The sequence below is a fragment of the Pteropus alecto genome, unplaced genomic scaffold (assembly GCF_000325575.1).
Source record: "Pteropus alecto unplaced genomic scaffold, ASM32557v1 scaffold281, whole genome shotgun sequence".
Lineage (NCBI taxonomy): Eukaryota > Metazoa > Chordata > Mammalia > Chiroptera > Pteropodidae > Pteropus > Pteropus alecto.
Window position 1 is genome coordinate 580,020 of NW_006431909.1, and position 14,419 is coordinate 594,438.

Here is a 14,419-nt window from a genome sequence, read left to right on the forward strand (position 1 = left end):
TCTAATCTTGTGCCCTACTTGTCCTCACACCACGGATTGGGGCAGGGGATCTTTTAAAACTATAAATCACATCACATTACTTCCCTGCTTAAAACCTTCCGATGACTTCTCATTGCACTTAGAGTAAGATCCAAACTCCTTCCTGTGGCCCCTGCAGCCCCCATCACATGGCCATTGCTGCCTCCCCATCCTCACTGGCCCCCATCCTCTGACTCCCTGTTCACTCTTTCTGCCCAGCCACGACACCTTTCTCGCTGTTCTGCACACACTCACAGCTCTTTCCTGCCTCTGGGACTTTGTGTTGGCCCTTCTTATGGGAACATGGTCCTCTCAGACTTTGTGGGGTTGACTTTCTCTTTTTCTTCAGGTCTCAGCTAAGATGCCCCCATCTCAGTGCTGCCATTGTGCCACCCCAGCTAAAGCCCAATTCCTCCATACCCACATTCACACAATATTACACACCTTCCATTCTCTGTATGGCATGTACCGCACACCGTTCTTCCTCTTCTTCACTCGTTTGTTTGTCTCTGCCACTATGATGTAAGCATACGAGGGCAGAGATTCATCTCTCTTGCTCACCACTTTGTCCCCAGCTCCCCACATGGTGCCTGCACACAGTAGGTGCTCAATAAGGTCTGTTCACTGGCTCAGTGAGTGAACTGCTGCAGCTGTTCCTCCTGAGTCCCTCTTGCTGTCTCCACCTACCCTGAAGTCAGAGTATGTTGGCATCCACAATGTTTGAAATATAGGAACATTCCTCATGATAATCCTGATTTCTGGCTTCTGACACATTAAGAGATCTGACAGCACGATGCCCACTTTCCTATGTGGGCACAGTTGCTATGCCTGTGAAGGCCTGACAAGGATACAGAAACCACTCCCATATTAGAACACAGGGGCATTAACACATGAAGGTGGTTATACAGCAGATGAAGGACATGAAGGGCCAAATAGGAGCTACTGAAGCAATTGGAAATTAACAGAAGTGGGAAGCCACCGCAATCCCAGGCTGCAGTAACAAAGGAAGGAGGTGTTGTCACCAGAGCCCAGAGACAAAGTCATCTAATAGAAGCTGAAAACCCAGTTGGATGGTCTAGCTGGCTGGAGCTGTGGAGGAGGCACAACCACAGGGAGAGAGGGGAGAATTACCCTGACCTCTTCCTCTCACTCCCAAGACTCCTGCCACTGCTTTTCATTGGAGGAATTCCATGTGAATCCAGATGAAGGGAGAGAATGGAAACTGTGACCTATCATGCAGGCAGAAAGGGGAAGGCATGGAACAAGTCCGGGAGCAAATACAGCCCAGAACAGCACAGCATGGGTTCCCTAGTGCCTCAGGGTTCCCACCATGCCTTGTTGTCCCACATCAGGCCCTGCTCACTGATTTACATTACCTGTGATGTCTGGCTACTTTAGGATTAGAGTGAGAGTCGAGTTTGCAAACCCGGTGTTTCAGTTACCTATTGCTGCATAACAGATTATTCCAAAATTTAGCAACCATTTTCTTTTTACTCTGACTTTATGGATCAGAAGGGTTGGGTGGGGCTGTTTTCTCTTGGCATCTGTCATATAAAGTCAGATGTTGACTGGTGTTGAAAACGCGACTGGGCTGGTGTCCAAGGTGACTGCCTCACATGGCTGTCAGCTGTTGACCAGAGCAACTATATGTGGCCACTCCAGTATGATGATTTTACTTCATGCTGGCTTCTCCTGGAGCATGTGTCCCAAATATCCAGGCAGAAACTATATGACCTTTTCTGACTTGGCCTTAGAAGTCACACAGCATCACTTCTGCTGCTATCAGTTAAGTCAATCACCAGCTCACTCAGATTCAAGATGAGGCTACACAGTTCCCATCTCTTGATGTGAGAAATTGGTGGCCACATCTTGCTACAAAGAATGTTCTTTGAGGCACTGATATGAGTTCTTTTTTCTCCTGACTCTAGACATTCTCCTAAGATGAACTTCTCCATTGGAGTCTAGTGGCTTTGATGACCATCTACTTTGCTACAATTCCCAGCCCTATTTCAGCCCAGATTCTTTCTTGATGTATAGAATGGCTACCAACTGGGTGCTCCCTGCTCCCTCTCCCTCAACAATTGCTTACACACGTCAAAATATCTGGATTCAGGTAATTCTGATACCCAGTTGCTGGTTGGGAATCGTTACTCTTCAAGGTGATCTTTAGCTTTCTTACTGTGGCATTTAGGGCCTCTATCATCCCCCATTATATAGATCTTGATTTGGCTCTGGCTTCATCTCTCTGTCTTGGACTTTAGGGATTCATTGAGACTGATCTCGAAGTGATTTCTTACCTTCATACCTTATACAGGCTCTTATATTTGACTGACTGTATTCCTCTCATTTTAAGACACAGATCTGGGGTTACCGCCTCCATGAAAGACTTCCCAAGCACTTTGTTAGGGCCCATATGTTTACTGCATTTCAGGAGACTGTCTGTGGGGCCTGCCATTGCATCTGCTTCCTGCCTGGCCTTTGTGAATGGTCAACAAGGAGCCATTTAATGGATTGTGGAAGTCAGTTATAATGAGATTTCCAAAGAATTATACCTCCCTATTTATACTCTTTCATAGTCCTCTCTCCTTGAATCTGCCTTGGACATAAAGTGACTTGCTTTAACCAATAAATGTGACAGAAGTCACCCCTGGCCATTTCCGGCCTAAGCCTTAGGCCTGACAGGTTTTGATTTTATACACTTGGGAGCCCTGAACTCCCTGTTGGGGATGCCACATGGAAAGGCCATGTGGAGAGGCCACATAGAAAGACCATATGGGGAACTGAGGAAGCCAGATAACAGCGAGAAGTGATGTCCCTGATATCTGACCTCAGTTTAGATGTTCTAGCTATCCCTCAGCCATTTGAGCTGTCCTGAAGAACCAGACATGTAAGTAAAAAATACCTCTTTGATGTTCTAGTTTTAGCTGAAATCACGTGGAACAGAGACAAACCATTTCTGCTATGCCCTAGCCAAAATTTTGAAACTCAGGACAGTGAGCAAGTAATAATAACATGCTTGTTGTTTTAAGCTACTTAGGGGGATTTTTGTTATGCAGCAATAGCTTCCTGATACAGGCTAAATGAACTGTTTTCTATTTATCAGTGGACCTCACAGAGGAAGAGGAAGAACGTTACTCTCAACATAAATAAACTCACTGCCCAGATCAGGCCTGGCATATTGGATACATTTGTTTATTTGCTTATTTTTTCATTCATTCATTGATTCACTCATTCATTATTTCACCAGATATTTATTGAGATCCTGCTATGTGCGAGGCTCTGTTCTAGGTGTCGGAGATACAATGGTGACAAGACAGACGAAATCATGGAGTTCATGTAATTTAAAGTGTGATTTCAGTAGAAGAGAAATCATCTTGGGTAATGTATCAGAATGGTTGGCCAAAGACAGGGAAGAAAGCAAGAATGTATTATAGAACAGAAGCATAATATCACCCCAGTTGGATTTATATTTCAGCCATTTGGGGGAAAATATCAATTTGGAGTCTCGTCTTACATGATAAATTAAAATAAATTCCAGAGTAAAATGTGGGAAGAAAATGACACAATAAAAGTCTTGAAGATGAAAGAAATATTTAATGATCTCTGGTAGGGACTTTCTGAACTTCAAAGTGGGAGAACAAATCACCAAGGAGAAGATTGATGGGGTTGACTGTATAAAGAGTTGAATATTCTGTATATCCAAAAAGGGCATGACTAAAATTGAAGTTAAATAGTAGAGAAAAATATTTACAACAGATATGATAGAAAAATAGTTAATATAATGTAATGAAGATATTAATAAATTAATGTGGAATTAACATGAAAAGCTAATACCCAAAAGAAAGATGGGCAAATTAATACGAGAAGACAATTTACAGAAGAAATACAAGTAGCCAAATAAAGATGAAAGCCAAGTATATCCCCAGTAACATTTGAATAATTTGCCACTTGAAATACTGAGATGCATCTCTTTCGAAACCTGTCAAATCAGCAAAGATGTTTGAAATGTGGTTCCCTATAGTTGAAGAGAGTTCACAGGAATGCGAGACCCCATTCACCGTAGTTGGTATGTGAATGGGAATGAACCTTTTGAAGAAGGATTGGGCAGCCTGAGTCCACAGCCTAAAAATCCATATCTGTTGATCCACCATTTACATTTCTAAGATTAGCCCCTGGAAAGAATCCAGGAAGTAGTAAAAGACTTCACTACAGGAATTTTCATGGCATCACTTTTAAAAATTTATTTATTTAAATTAGTTCCAAGTATACAGTACATTGGTTAGACATCTATATAGTTCATAAAATGATCCCTCCAATTGCTTCTTCCCTCCCCTGGCCCTCCACCTAGCCATTATATTAATGGCATCGTGGCATCATTTTTTAATAATAGCAAAAACAAAGATCCAGGGGATGTCAATTGATGCTTGAAGATAAAAGAGCTCTTTGATAATGTGAGAAATGTGAGAAGGGAAATGTTGGCTTGAATGAAGTTAAAAGAGCTGCTTTGTTGCAGGAATTTTCATTAACATGCTAGAGTCTATTATCATTAACATGATAACTGTATAAGAGAGTACTTCCTTGACATTATTTTCTGAAGTTATTTGGTCAGGAAGCCTGTATCAGTTAGCTGTTGCTGGAGGTTTCTTCCACCTCATTCTATTGGCCAAATCCGAAGACCTGCTCAGATTTAAGGGTTAGGGAAATAGACTCCACCCTTTGATGGAAGTTGCTGTGAAGTCCAATGGCAAAGGGCAAAGAGACAGAGGAGTGAAAAATTGGAGCCATTTTAGTTGTCTACCAGAGCTCTTTCTTAATCAGAGTCTTAAAACATTTAATGGTTAAATATTAAAAACTTTCCTTCTAAGATCTGAAATAAGACAAAGAGAACCCCCAAATCTCAGTGGTTTAACACTGTCAATGTAGGAAAAGTCCAAACCTGTAAAGAATTTTTATGAGTTTATTTGAGCTAAACTTATGACACTTGCCGGGAAGCAAGATCTCAAATGTTTCAGAGAATACCAGTTTTGCAGTGTTTGAAATTAAGGAGGGAATGTAAAGAAGATTACATGAAGGTAGGAGAAAGCAAAGCAGGGATTGGATTACAAAACAGTTAAGATTATGTGCTCTCTTGAGGGTGATTATGCCTTTGAGGGGTGTTATTTCAGCATTTCAAAGGTGTGTTAACCTAGATGCACATAAACAATAGACAGGGCAGGCTTAAAAACCTTTTACTAAAGAAGTTATAAGCCTGGGACATGATTACCCATCAGACCTGCCTAGTTAGGAATTTATGACTTATTATAGCACCCTTTTTCTGTCCACAAGGCAATCTATTTTTCCTTCACACCATAGTGTAATGTAGAGAGTAGGGTGGATTTGCTTCTCAGAGTCATTCTGGGATTCAAGCTCCTACCTTCCATCTGGCAGCTCTGGGCTCCTTTAGTTCCCCTCGCCCTGCTCCCACAAGTCCTCTCCATCAGTGGATGTTGAAAGAGGTAAGTGCCACAAGTAAGAGGGTTTTAGAATCACCAGGAGGTTGGATTCAACAGATTTGCTCACTTGGCCTAACATATCTGACTGCAAGGAAGGATGGGAAATGTAGTCTAGCTGTGTGTGGAGGAGCAAAGGGAAGAACTTTTGGTGAGCAATTAGCTAGTCTCTGCTGCACATTTTGGAACATGTTATATCTAAAAATAGAAAAGGGTTGTTTTTTCTTGTTTATTGCCTATCTTTCTCCACTAGGATATAAGCTCCTTGAGGGAAGCTTTGTTTACCATTGCATCCCCATTGCTCATCCACCTATCTAAGAAATATGTGTTGAATAGATGAATGAATGTGAGTGAATAAAAAAATCAATAACTTCAGAGGATATAATATTATGAACACACTAAGACTATTTCTAAGGAGATTTTAGAAATGAGGAATTGCTCATATATAATGAGCACTTAGGATATAGATCAGGTAGGATATGAACCCTATAACAGAACTCAATATAACAGTGGTTTACACAATACAGAACTTGATTTTTCTTTTACCAATAGACCAAGTATAAACAGTATAGGGCTTCATGGCATTGGTATGAAGGTTTCATAGCATCGGAGATCCAAGCTGCTTTTACCTATGGCCCTGTCATCCCTAGGGGTGTGCCCTAGCCTGTGTGGTCCAAGATGGCTCCCAACATATCCAAGTTCCAAGCAGTGGGAAGGGGAAAAGGGAAATGGAGACTTACCTCACAGTTCTTTCTGAGCGTAGCTGAACCGAGAAATGAAATACCAGCTTTGGCATCTAATTTATTCTGCCCTCTGTACTGTGAGGGTCATCTCCTTGGTTCCAGGGCAAAGAGCAGATGTATAACAGTGAGGTCAGGTTACAGATGAGCAGTCTCCTATAGCTGCTCATTCCAGGGTAATACAAATTGCTTGCAAAATGAGCAGGATGCAAATTTCCATATATGATATATTCAGAAATACATAAAAATATGCTCAATAAAAAGACGGGAAGGAAATATAACAAAACGTTAATGAAGCTGTCTCAGAAAGTAGGTGAATTTTATTTTGCTGTATTTTTTCAAAATTTTTATAATGAGCAATCAATATCATATCTTTAAATTTTTACTTATTGTGACATATGGAACACCTGCCAAAAATATACAAAAGCACAGAATAATGAATCATTTAGCGAACACCTGGGCCTCCATCTCTGCAGGAAGAAAGAGGTCATCAATATATTCTAGAAAATGTTTTGTCCTTTTTTGCAAAGCTTGCTCTTCCTTTGGCAGATAACCACCATTTTGATTTGCTGGGCTCCCTTTCTTGCCTTTCTTAATAGTTTTTTTACTTATCTATGCTTCCTAAACACTATAGTCTAATCTGGACTATTTATAAACTTTAGGTAAATGGGAACTATATTGTATGTACTCTTTTGTATAGGGCTGTTTTCTTTCACTCAGCACGCTGTGAGATAAATCCATGTTGTTACAAGTATTAATATCTACTGTATTCTAGGTATCTACTGTATTTATTCTCATTATTACATAATATTCTATTGTATGAATGTGCTACAATATATGTACCCATTCTCCTGTGACAAGTATTTGTGTAGATTCCTCTGAAAGGCTTTAAAATGGGGCAGCTGTAAAGAGCCTTTCACAGGCTTCCTAGTATCCATTCGCTAGTCTCTCTGGGATACAGATAGAGGGGCAGAAGTTCTGAGTAACCTAAAGAGATAATGCCAAACTGTTTCCAGAGTGGTTAAACCACTTCCACTCCTTCAGCAGTGTACGAGAGTTTCTGGTGCTCCATGTCTTCACCATACCTGATATTGTCAGATTTTGAGACTTTTATCATTTCTGGGGATAAAGGGGAAGGTGCGAAGCAGTTTTGCACTGCTATCATAATTTGCATTTTTCACTGAAGTTGAGCACTTTTTCATAGCTTTATTGCCACTTAGAGTTCCTTTTTTGTAAAGTGTTTTCGTGAGTTTTGCTCGTTTTTCTTTCGGGGTTGGCTGTTTGTTTTTAAGAAGTCCTTTATATATGCCTGACTCAAATTCTTTGTCTATATTATATGTTGCAAATACCTTCTCCCACTCCGTGATCATTTTCCAAACAAATTCCAAACATCTTATTATTTTATCCAAAAAAATTAGTAAATAGGTATCTCTAAGCAATAATGACCTTTTAAAATATAAATATAACCACATTACTCTAAGATATCTTTTGATGAATACAAATTCTTAATGTTAATTAGTCAAATGTAACAACCTTGTCTTTTTTTTTTTTTTTTAACTTTCAGTCCCTTTAATTATGTGCTATCAGCCTTGTCTCTTATGTTAGTGCTTTTGGGTCTTGATTAAGAAATCTTTTCCTTCCTTAAGGTTATGAATTTATTATCCTACATTATCTTTTAAAAACTTTTGTTTTACCTTTCACTCTAGGTCCCTAATCTACCTAGAGTTAATTTCTGTGTACGACATGAGATAGGATGCTAATATAACTTTCATCTATTTAGAGAGCGAACTCAACCCATTCATTGAAAAGACCATCTTCTGTCGCATATCAGGTGGCCATGTATACATGGGTATATTTCTAGACTCTGTTCTGTTCTAAATCATTGATCGCTGCATTAATTCCCATAGCTTTATAATAAATCTTGATATCAGGTAGGGTGAGACCATTTACCTTGTTATTCTGTAAAAATATCTCTGTTATACTACTTGGCCTTTTATATTTCTGTATAAAATTTAGTTTCCACCTACAGGTTCCACAAGAAACAACTTTTAGAATCTAGACTATGAATGAATTGAATAAATAGTAAATCCAGAGAAAAACTGATATTCAATTCAATAACATGATCTATCATATAACTCCATCTATTTAGATTTTTAAAAAATCTTTCATAAAGTTTCCCTGTACAGACTTTTCACATAGTTTGTTAGATTTATTACTCAACTATTTATGCTAATATAAGTAGTTACTTTTCTTTACTTTTATTTGTTTTATGGCTGATATTTAGCAATAAATTGATTTTTGTAGATTAATTTTATATACAGCAACCTAACCAAATTCTGTTATGAATTCCAATGAAAATTAGTCTATAAAGTCTTATTAATTCTCTATAACCAGAATCATATAATCTATTAATAATGATGCTAATAACTTTTATTTATTTTCCTGATTTACTGTGGAGTCAAGGTCTCTAGGACAAAATTGAACAGAAGGAAAGACAACAGAAATCTTTGTCTTATTCCAAATCTTAGAAGGAAAGCTTTTAATATTTAACCAGTAAATGTTTTAATACTTCGCCATATATGGTGTTCACTGAAAGTTTTGGTGTGCTATTTCCAAATTTAAAAATTCACTTCTGTTTCTAGTTTGCTATAAATTTAAATCATGAATCAATGTTGAATTTTATCGCATACTTTTTTGGCATCTGTTGAGGTTATCAAATGCTTTACCCCTTAACCTGTTAATGTGTTGGTTTATGTGCTGGTTAATTTGCTTGCATTTTTGCTATAACTCTAACTTGGTCTTGATCTATTCAAATATTGCCTCTACCTTATTCTTCTGGGACTACAATAAAATGAGTTTAAAATTCTTGTTCGTCCTATCTTTTTTTTCTACTGAATTCTGAATAGTTTCTTTTGACCAACCTTCTTTTTTCAGCTATGTCTAATCTGTTAAATACATCTATTTAGTTTTTAATTCCAATGATTGTATTTTTCAGTTCTTGAATTACATTTTGTTTTATATTCTAATATGCTCTCTCACTTTTCATAGTGTCCAGTTCCCTGATAAAATTTTCCAACGTGTGTTTTGTTTTCTTGAAAGTACCCGTAGCCATATTATAGTCTGTATCTGGCAATTCCAGTATCTGAAGTGCTGCAACTTGCACAGCTAGAGGGTTAACTTGAGGGGGTGCCACAGAGGATTAAGAAAAACACAGAGACATGATATATACAGAAGCTGAGGCCAGGTGGGACACTGCACTCTGATGGAGATACAGTGACCCTGAGGCAAGCTCAGCGCGTTTATTATATATAAAATGGAACAAGAAGCGGATGGGAGTCTTGTTCTTGGAACTTGAAACTCGCTGGCAACAATAATCTCCCGAAGGCCTGTCTGTACCCAGATATCTGTGCTAAACCACAAGCAGCCGTCTGTTCTTTGCTTCTCTGCCCTTGGCAGATTGCAACTCAGACAATTGTGGCTTTGCCCATGCTTTGATCATAAGTCCTGACTCAGGCTTTGGCCACAGGTCCAGTCCAGATCCGGCTCTCTACATGAAGTGTTCACGTATATGTTCTCATATGTGTTGATTCTGCTGGTTGTCATTTATGGTGTCTTAGATTTGTAGGAAGAATCTGAACACTTAATATGGTGGTATGTTACTCCAGAGGGGACATTTGCTTACTCCTGTCAGTCACCCGGGTACACTCTTAAACCAGGACGAGGCCTAGATTTACTAGCCTCACTCAGCAGATACAGGGGTAAGTTGTAAATTCATGTGAAGGTTAGGTAACTTCTGGCTCACTCTTACTTGAGTGTGATGGTCTTCAGATTCCAACTTAAAATGAGGAACTGATGTTCAGACCTCCAGTCTGGTGAGCCTGGGCCTTCACTTTTGCCTCCTATGTATCAAACTGTCTTCTGGATTGGAAAACACCCTCAGAACAAAGTGAGGGCATTTGAGTTTGGATTCCTCTCTTGTTTTACCCTGGATTTTGGACAGTATTTCCTTACTCTCTTACTAGTGCTTTGCTGCTTTTAGTAATTTTCTCCATATTTTTCATCCTGGAGTTTTGTTTGCTCTCCAGTGGAGTCTGGTTTCTGATTTCGTAGAACACTATTACTGGCAGCAGAAGTCTTATATTTTTTTCTCTCACAAAATTGACTTTGTTTGTGTTTTCTGAAATTGAAATACCTTTATTTTTCCTGATTATATAGGTTAAAAATACTTCCTGCGGAAAAACAAATCAAATTTTAAAAATAAAGAAAATATGTCATCTAAATTCTACCACCTGACTCCACGACCGACAGCTACTGAGCAGATCGGATTCACTGCTCACTGCCTCACTCCGCTTCCTCTGCAACCATGTCTGACAAACCCGATATAGCTGAGATTGAGAAATTTGATATGTCAAAATTGAAGAAGACAGAAACGCAAGAGAAAAAACCCACTGACATCAAAAGAAACAATTGAACAGGAGAAGCAAGCAGGCGAATCGTAATGAGGCACGCACCGCCACTATGCACTGTACATTCCACAAGCATTGCCTTCTTATTTACTTCTTTCAGCTGTTTCACTTTGTAAGATGCAAAGAGGTTGCATCAAGTTTCAATAATTGTGCTGCCCTTTTTCACATCCAAGAACTACTGACAGTAAAGGCTGCACCTGCCTCTCTCACAGGCCTGTCTGGCTGGCAAGGAAGGAAAAGAACTTGCATGTTGGTGAAGGCAGAAGCTGGTGGGACGATGGTGAAATCTAGAGTGAAACCAAGCTGGTCCAAGGTGTCCTGCAGGCTGTAAAATGCAGTTTAATCAGAGTGCTATTTTTTGTTGTTGTTCAAATGATTTTAATTATTGGAATGCACAATTTTTTTAGTATGCAAATAAAAAGTTTTAAAACCTGAAAAAAATAAAATAAATTCTACCACCCAGAGATAACCATTGTTGATATTCTCCTGACTAGACATTCACACTTTTTCTATGCAGTTATATGCAATTTGATGTATATAATTATGTATATGTTATATATAAACGTATTATATATAATACGGCATCATGTTACACACACTGCTGTTATCATATATTTCCTTTACTTTCAAACTTGTTTTGCCCCTACCCTCCCCATCTTCTATTTTGACCCAGGTCATCAATATTACCAATGTAAGCAGCCTGAGGTGTATCCTTTTAATTGCTTTCTCCACCATCACTCAAATATGTAAATGTAAATACACATATTTGTAAGGGATTCTTTTTGGTCACTGTTTGGGGATTGTACTATATTTACTTCTCTGCATCTTGCTTTTCTCAGGTAAGAACCCTTCAAATCAGCTTGTAGAGTTCTAATTCACTTGTAATGACTGCATTTATGACATGGATGAACTACAATTGCTAAATCTATTTATTGCTTTAATTATATTTTAAAAGCCTCATTTTACAAATAAAAAGTCAGCCATTGTGATCTAAGTTGGCTGCCCACTGCCAGCGCCACTTCCTTGCAGCTGTGGTGCAAGCATGTGTCCTGCACTCTGCCAATTAAATACACCCATGTTTAAAAATTTTTTTTAACTTGAAAAATTTTCAAAAGACCGAAAAGTAGACAGAAGAGTATGAGAAATTCTTAATAATCTATCTACTTCCAACACCATCCAAGACTGGCCCATCTTTTCCTATTCATTCCCTGTATTGTTAGTTAGCAAATCCCAGATACATTTTATCTGTAAATATTTTGGTACTCACATCAGAATTTGATTTTAAAGAGAGTGAGGAGAAGAAGGCAACCCGTAAAATTGATTCCGATTCAAATGACAGAAGTCTTAGCAGAAAATCTGAGTGGCATCAGGGTTTGGGTAGCCCCAGGACTGATTCTCTGGCCCTCCCAGAGATTCAGTTGTCTTCCTAACATCCTTGAACTCATTCCCTTTTCTGTTTACACTAGTTACAGTGGCTTTTACTGTATGCAACAAAGAACACTGACTGCTATTTTTCGGTCAGGTGTAACTTGACCAGAGCCAGGGGGTGGGCATATGTAGTTGCCATGTTCATACTACGAAGCAGCAGGTTCTTTGAGACAGGGGCAGGCATGGGAGATGTCATGGGTATCTATTGTGCTGATGACCCAGCGCCCCTCTTTCCTTCTGGGAATTACACTCTTCGTTTTAGTGGGAGTCTCCCAGAACAAGACCCTGTGAAGAGGATTCGAGTTCAAGTTATTTACTTAGGAGGTTCAGAGAACACCTTCGGGTAGTGGGGGAAGGGAGACAAGGAAGGGCTGCTGCCAGGAGAGATTGAGACATTTCACAGATCTCAAGCGAGGAGGGAGGATAGCCCTGCTTCCTGTGTGGGTGGGTTGACACCCAGTCAGCTGGGTGACCTCCATCTCAGCCTCTTCCTTCACCCAGTGGAGTGAAGACCACGGAGTAGAGACCTGCTCAGGCTGGCATTCTGTGGTCTGTACCAGTACAGTCATACCGATTGCTAAAATATTGAGATACTTCTCTTTTGATTGGTAAAGAGCCTCTACTCTACATCCTACAGACATTTGTCATCACCTCAGTTTGTCCTCTTGGGGCACTTCAGACTTCCCCACATCTCAGCAGCTAAACGGGGGCTCAGGACTCTGACCCAAAACTATGGCCATATCTGTTCTGATTGGATGGTGCCTAGGTGTGCTGGCTATTAGACTGAATACTGGGGACAGCCTAGGCCTGGCTGGAGTTGGGAAGATCAGATCAGGAGGCTGAGGCTGAGGCTGAGAGTTTGAGGGAGGATTTTTATCAAGGTGAGCCCAGAACCAGAGACTCGAGGTACTATAACAATAACAATAATGATAATGATTAACATCCATTGCACATTACAGTGTGCCAGGCAGCCATCTTTCTAATAGACCTCACAAAATCCTCACAATAAACTGGCCCATTGCAGCAGCCTGGCTCCCCACTCCCATCCCTGCTCCCCACAGTCTGCTCCCCATGCCAAACCAGAGGGAGCCAGTGAACACCAGAGTCAGATCAGGGTCCTCCTCGCTCAGAGCCTCTTCCAGTCTCTGATAGTCCCTGGCTCACTCTGCTCCAGCCACCTTGAGAGGCCTGGGGTACCAGTACAGCTGCCAAGGCCTGTTTCCATGCTCACGCCAGACCTGGCATTGTTGATGGTGAGGGGTAGGGGGCAGTGTTTGTTATTTAGGGACAAGACTCAACCAGGCCTGGGTAATGACAGCTGTTAACAGTGTTGAACAAAAACTTTCATGGCCAAAAGCTTTTCTGAAAGGTTTACTGAGCCAAATGCTAGCCAGAAAAAGGACCAGGTCCTGGGGCATGCAGTCTAAACCACCAGCAGCAGAGCTAGATGGCGAAGACGACTCATCTGCCATCCTGGAGCTGGCAGGCTCTTTTATACAATGAGTTTGGAGAAGAAAGATGTAAGTTGTTTTGAAAGAATTTACATTGGCTACCGAGAAAGAGGGTGGGAGAAGGTGAGGCAAGGCTAGTTCTCGGATATTTGCATTGTCTGTAAGGAAGAAGCATTTGCTCCTTTGGATTAATGATGGGCAACAGTCCAGGAAGTTCACAAGTAAGCAAGAAGCTGAGGTGCCTGGGTTTGGTGATGACTGGTGGTGGGCCACTCGGCTATTCTCTAGATAATCACAGAAATAGCCTGCTGGAAGTAAATTCAAAGTTTCAACATACACTCAGGAACATAAGCATCTTTTGTTGCTTTTGCCCTTTAATTGTTAACTGATTAGCTTTTCTTGTCTTTTCCTTCCACCCTCTGGCCGCTGTAATTTAATTTAGGTCATCTCAAAATTTTCTCCTTGTCAGCAGCTAGTGCTGCCTTGGACTGGGCCCTGACCCTCCTCCAGACTCCCCATCCCCCTCACACCCCCAACAGACACTCAGCGTCTATCTCATGACCAGCAACCAGTTCCTCTTTTTCTCCTGAGCTCAGGCCCAGGGAGCTGTGGGGTGTGACGCCTGGAAGGAGGAGGGGGGCTTCCTGCTGCTGGCCCATCCCCCCAGTGCTCTAACCTCAGGTTCCTCCTTCCCCAGCCCCAGTTCAGGATCCTGCTGAGGGCCAGAAGTCTTTGTCTCCTCCTGGGTGGCCTCCCTCAGTCCTCTCTTCCAGCCACTTCCTCATTGGTTGGGGCAATCCAGCCTGGCCCAGTGGTTACCACATCAT

General features: G+C 40.6%; 1 pseudogene; it reads left to right on the forward strand.

Moving 5' to 3' along the window:
* Window positions 1-10,610: 10,610 nt before the first annotated feature.
* LOC102894963 lies at window positions 10,611-10,822 on the forward strand (annotated as a pseudogene).
* The last annotated feature ends 3,597 nt before the right edge of the window (window positions 10,823-14,419 follow it).